The following is a 7,083-nucleotide window of genomic DNA, read 5'->3' as shown; positions in this document are numbered from 1 at the left end:
TGTGTTATGTTTTGCGGCTCCAGACTATTTTTCTTTAGTGGAAGAGGAGGCAAAATGGCTCTTTTGATAGTAAAGGTTGCTGACCCCTGGACTAGGGGATATTGACTGCCTGCAAGTGCCCTTGATCATGCTACATAATGTAAATATGTATCCCAAACCTCCTTTGTATTTTAAAAACTTAAAATGAATAGTTTAAAAGTGGTCATTGGCACATACATTGAGGTCATGTTTGTTAGTCGTATTTGCCTACTTGTCAACACGTACCTTACATGCTTTCACCATATTTTATCATTTAAAATATATAAACAGACAACAAAATGTCACCTTGCCAGAAATTTACCAACCTGCTATAAAAAATTAAAAAGTGAAAAAATATTTACACATAAAGAAATATTACCATGTTTTCCTTTTCTTGAATACTAAACAGCACCCTTGAAATAATAATATACTGTACATGTATTTTTAAGAGATATGCCACCTTTGGAAATTTCAACAAGGGACTGCCTTTTTTCGTTGTGTGACTTATTTAAGAATCACTTCCTGTCATTGTTGAGAGGCCTCCATAAAATAAAATGAACACAAACTACTGATAAACCTTTGGCAATTTCACTTTGTCTGTGTGAAAATTGGAAGTACTTTATATACTTTTTTTTTTACTGTGTGACCTTTGTTAAGAAGCCCCTGTAACCTAAACCCCCCTGTAACCTAAAACCTTAGAAGCAAATGTTTTGCTAAGGGCTCTTTCAGACTTGCAGTCTAAAATCACGGGGTTAACCTATCCATAGTGCATAGCCAAGCACACTGCAGGTCATCGCATCTGAAATGGTGGTGTGGTTCTTCCTCCAGTAAAGGAAAAGCAACCACACAACCAGAAGCAATGTGTTGCTTCCAGGAACTGCGCCACAACGCCAGCACATTGCAAACTTGTGAACACAATGCTTTCCAAAGTATTATGTTGAATGGGAACATTTGGGAGGGCAATTGAATATGTGGTAGCCCGCTGTGGTTTACCTCAAGCCTGTAGAGTCCTTAGGAAGACATCTCAAGGCCTTCTGCTTTTGCTCTGCCTACTTTTGGTTAGGGAGACCCCCTTCCTCGATCCGATTGATCTTTCAGGCTTGTCAATGCTGCTTCTAGTCAATTTCTGCTTTCAGCTTGCTATAAACTAGAACTACTAAGAAAACATTTTTACCAACTGCTCATGTTGAAAAAAGGATTATTTGGGGACCAAACCAAAGCATCACTATTTGGCTTGTGTGATAAATACAAGTGGAGGATCATTCTAAGGATAACTCGTTTTGGTTTGACTGACTTGCATTTAAAAAGGATTTTCTCAAGGTCCTGTTACTGATCTGGTGTAAAAAATAAGACATATAGCAGAAATCTTTATTTGCCAACCTACAGTGCCGCTGTTGTGAGACCCAAAAATAATCAAGTAGTCTTCATTTGCCCCAGTGCCCTGGTTATCATTGAAACAAATGGAATGGGGTGGTTGAAAAGCCTTCTTTTGCAGCCATTTGCATATGGTGCAGTTGTGGTGTTTTTTTGATTATTAATGCAGTGTCTTAGGGTGATCTTCCACCCCAGCCACTTTTTTCTTTAACCTATCCACAACCACATCGCTCCCCACAAAGGAATGCATACCACTCCCAGATGCCAAGCTGTTGAAAAAGTCACCAGAGAGGGGTTCTTTGCATTCTGCAATGCCAGTCTGAACAATCTTCTATTGATGTCAAAACACCATGAGCAGGATTAGAAGCCCCACAAAACTTTAAAAAATTGCTGTAAACAGTCTTTCCCATGTCACCCCCCCCCCCCACACACACACACATCATAGCATATTGTCTCTGAGACAAGTTGTGGTCTAACCATATCACTTTGGTGCATTCTAGCTCCTAGCGTAGTTCTGGTGCATTCTGGTCTGCTAGCGTAGTTACTCACCAGAAAAACCCATCTAAAATTTTCCAGTATTGGGATTTACCTATGTTTCCATTTAGATACCCTGAATCCCTACCTAGGGACTAGGCCCCAGAACTAAACAGTGGCAAAGTGGAGCAACAAGGAAGAAGCAGTTGGGTAATGATGGCGTGATACAAAATCAACATGAGCACTAAAGATTGACAAAATCTTTTATAGACCAAGAATTTAAAAAAAAAAAATGATGATTGAAAGAAATTTTAAAATACATGACCATCCTAAAAAAACGAAACCATTGTTTCAGTCATTCTGTGGAGTTCACTTTAAATTATATATATATGAGAGAGAGAGAGAGAGATTGTAATATATACCACAGCAAAATAAATAAAAATGTCTCCAAATATTCCACTGAATTTCTGTATATTCTATTGACAACTCCCAAACAATTATTATGCCATCTGATGAAGGATTATATAAAACATAACACAGCTCAACAAAAAAAAAAAAAAAAATTGACTAAGATTTTTCAAGTAATTCAAGTTTGCTGAATCCAGAAATGACATCAGTTTCATTGAATTGGCTCTAGTTCTTGTGATACAGGAATCAGAATAGACGTTCACCAACAACAAATGCTAACACAGCATATTATTATGAATCTTTATTTACAATGATGTTTTGCATTTTATATATTAAATGTAGCATTATTTTCATGAAACTTTCTTTTGCCTTCTTTTTATTCATAGATTTTTTTTTACAGAAATATGAGTTCTTCGAGAAGTTGTTTAAATGACCCTAATGTAATTTGCTACATTTGTGGTGAATATTCTCAGCAAAAAAAAGAGAAGAAACATTATAGAATTTGTGAAACGAGCATATCTTGCATATTTTGGTAATAAACTGGGGGACCAAGATAGGTATTGGGCTCCCCATATGGTGTGCAAAACTTGTATGGAGTGTCTACGTCGGTGGAAAAAATGTTAAACTGAAAAGTTTGAAATTTGGTGTACCTCTGGTATGGCGAGAACCCAAAAATCATCATAATGTAAAAGGTGAACTTACCTACTTGTGGGTAGCAAAGTGGATACACAAAGTACCCATGCTTTATCTGCTTATGGGTGAGAATAGCAAAGCAGGATCACTGAAAAAAAGCGACATGGCCTCCAGGGGAAAACATGAAAAAATGTGCAGGGAACATCATTAATGAGCCAATGGTTGACAACGAAAAAAATCATTCTCCCTCCACTACACATAAAGTTGGGATTAATGAAGCGATTTGTTGGAGCACTGAACAAGGATGGTGATTGCTTCAAATACATTTGTAGATTCTTCCCTAGATTGAATACTGAAAAATTAAAAGCACGAATCTTTGATGGACCCAAGATTTCACAAGTTACATGACTGATACTAAAGCTTCTGCCTGGCACAGCTATGTCATGGTTGTCAAAAACTTCTTGGGTAACCATAAAGCACAACCATAAAGCACAAAGCATTTTCTACCGTTTTATATGTGTAAAAGTGGTACATTGTTTTTCATGAAAAATTTTTTGTACAGTATAATATATACACAAAATCATGTAAAAATAATAAATTGAATAAATAAAAAAGCTATATATTTAAAAAAAATGTTTTAATTTTTAAATTTTTTTAAAAAAAATACATATTATACTCATACTAATATATATATACTGTAAAATAAATGTTCTTGAAAACAATGTACTGCTTTTACACATATAAATCAAATGTTTTGCATTCAATACAGTTATTTTGTATTGAATGCAATACAAATGGTTTTTGAATTTCTCACCCCGCCCCGCTGGCAACGTACACACGCACCAACGTCACCGGGAACTCATCGAGTGCATAAGCCAGCCGGAGCAAGAAGGAAGAAGACGGAGATCGTGGCAATGGGCTGCGCGGGACGCCGGCGGATCATGTAAGCGCTGTATTTACTATTACTCCCATAGGTTTACCTACCCCGAGTATGACTCGGGGGTTACCGCTTTTAGCAACTTTTTTCTACCCCGAGTCACACTCGGGGTTACTGCTAGGGAGGTTAAACATATTCATACACTATTATACATGCATTGTGTAGGACAGTCCATCAATTTAAAACTGGCTACGAATGCATGGCAACAGAAGGAGAGTCAGAGCTGAACATTTTTTTTTTAACACAAAAAGCATGCTATGTGTTGTGGTTCACTGTAGTGCGGGTGTGTTGTCCTGATTTAGACCCTGCATTAATTCAAGATATAGATGTGAATTCAGCCTTAGGCCTACATTAAAATCAACTTTTTGGTATCTCAATTTAGTTTTCATAAAACACATAAAACAGCCTTAAGAGTTCCTATTACCAGACTATTGATTTCAACCACTTGATTCCTATAAAATGATATGCCAATTCAAAATTTTATGCATGTTATTTACCTAAAAGCCTCTTTTGTGTTGATGTCTGGAAGCCCAGAGATGTCTACAAGGTGCCACCAACTTGTGTGTAATGTTAGCCATCCCAGCAGACTCAAAGCTGGCACACATGTGAAGTTGTGTACAGTATCCCCCTCCACTCCTTCTCTGGCAGCTACATAAAAAATTCTTTAAAGGGTGAGTGGAGGGGCAGAGGAGCAGTCAGACAGTAATTAGACCCTCCCTATAGAGTAGAGGGCAATGATGTGTGAGAAGGAAGGGAGCTGTGCTAAGGAATTGACGCTCCTGAAGTTAAAGTTAAATTTGCTAGCATGTTCAAAGCCACGTTGCTGGTGAAAAAAAAATTAAGCATGTAAAAAAATATTTGCTACATACCCCAAGTTCGAAATACAAGGAGGTTGCGGTACTATTTGGTTGCACTAAGTTGGTTCCAAGCTTTTGGTTGTGATAACCAAGACATGGAAAGATAAATTTGTCTACATTACTATTACACAATTATACATCACAAAATTCATAGCTGGCACTTCCTTCTTTTAAAGTACATTTTTTTTTACATAGCATAGTTTTGTAAAACCACGTTTTGTTTCTGCTTACGTGGAATCCAACTAAAGGAATAAAAAAAAAAGAATAAAAAAAGTTAGAGATTTAGTCTAGACTGTGTTGGTGTTGAATGATCTTGTTAAGAGGTTCAGAAAACAGACCCTATACCAGACAAATGTAAGTCTAGGTTTGGGTTTTGGGGAAAAAGAGCACAGCAAATAGGACAAATGTGGTAATTTTTCCAAATATTTCTAAAGTAAGCAATGTTTGGTATGGAGTAGTCAGATGAAATATATTGTTTTGTGGACCGTATTTTAGTGTCAGCAGTATCTAGAACGTTTCAGAACTGACACTCCAACACAAATTACTTGTGTTACAGCACATCACAATACATATAACAAGAAGTAGTGCTAGCTCATTTAAATAAAAAGGATGCCCTAACTTAATGCATGGTAATGCTTGGCAAAGCATAGGTTGACACTTCTGAGTTCAGGCACCACAACAGTGTGAATCCAACCCTAAATGCCATTTAAGAGTCATAGAAAGATAAGATAACATTTAAAAGTTCTAAAAAAAAAAACTCAGGCTAGGTCACATTATTCTATTTCATAGATCTCTGTCCTCCCACTTTAACTGTGCAATTGTATTGACTAGATCAGGCAGGTTTAGCATTATGTTAAATGAGTTTACAAAGTTGGCGCAGCCAATTGAAATAGATTTCTACAAACGACTTTGTGATTGTTGGAAATGTAAATAATACACATAGATGCACAAGTAAAAGGTATTTTTAATTCTGCACGTTGTACTGTTGCATTATAGGCCAGTCTAGGTCCGTGTTTCACAGGAATGCTGTATAGCTGCATCGCTGGGAGACAAATAGAACAGGTGTGGCGTTTCCTTTATGGAGGCAGGTATTTCTTTGTAGCCTTGACCACCAATTGGGTACCTAAAGCCTAGAATGGTTTTGGAACATTAACATACCTTTTAAAATCATTAAAAGGGAACTAAACTAAAAATAAAATTAGGTTTTAATTTGTTTTAAGGAACATATAAAGGAGTTTATTGTGCCAAAGCAGTAACCCAAAATGTATAAAATCCTCCTAAAATAGAGAGGTGTACCTCCAGGTATGTAACTGTGCCTACAGCCTCAATACTGTATATCTGCAGTGTGGGATTTAAAGGGGAAGAAAATATGAATGAGAAAAAATTGTAATCAGGCAATTATATTATTGCAAGAGAAACTGGTGATGTATCAGCATGGGCAGCTCAGTGTACAATACTGGTTATCCTGGCATACCTTGGCATACAATGCGAATGTGTGGAGCCCTATCATTCCTCCAGTTCTTATTTGAGTTCAGAGTCCTTTAGGGATGTATGACCCAGCAGGATGAGCCACTACATATGGCAGGGGTAACAAACAGAGTCCATTTAAAGTGTAACTATAGTTCAGCAAATAAAAGTTTTGATCAGACCTGGATTTTTATTGCAGAAGTCCCTTCTACAATAAGACATTCTTACTTGCCTGTTTGCTATCTTTTCTTGAGCTACACATATACAGTTTAGCATATGATGCCAGGATATGCCAGGTATCCCAGCATCCCCCAGGGCTGCCAGGACTGAATGAACTACTTCTTTCAAGGCCTGGGCCAGCTAAGGCGACCAAAGATTGGGAACCTGGAAAAATACCAGTTGAAGATGATGACACATGCAGCAAAACAAGGACTGGTGAATGCAATTAAACAAATTTGCTATCAGGCAGATAGGGGTATTTTTTAGCAGTAACTAACGTGTCTGTCTTTCTGCAAAGAAGGGCTTGTCTGATTTCAATTTTTTATTGTTGGGGAATAGTTACACTTTAAGAGGTTGCAGGGTCCAAGGCAGTAAAGTGGCCCAGTCACTTCAAGCAAACAACAATACCTTTAGAAAATAAGGCAATATGATTACCTTTCTGGTAGCCTGCAGCCTTGTCTTGCAGCAATGCTATGTTAGCAGCGATGGATAGTTCTGTGTTGTTTGCAGCGGTTCCTCTTGCCAACCTGTATGTCGTTTGGAGACAACCAAGCCAGCAGGAGGGCCACTGCAGGGTTAACAAGAATTCATACATCAAAAGTGTTGACTACTGGTGGTCAGGGAGCAGCATCACAGCGACAAAAAATGTACCACTAAAAAGGTAAGTGTATTTTCTTCGGCAGGTGTTGCTATTTG

This window comes from Pyxicephalus adspersus, chromosome 10 (genome assembly GCF_032062135.1).
Source record: "Pyxicephalus adspersus chromosome 10, UCB_Pads_2.0, whole genome shotgun sequence".
Classification (NCBI taxonomy): domain Eukaryota; kingdom Metazoa; phylum Chordata; class Amphibia; order Anura; family Pyxicephalidae; genus Pyxicephalus; species Pyxicephalus adspersus.
The sequence above is the reverse complement of the archived record's forward strand: the minus strand, read 5'-3'. Positions refer to the sequence as shown.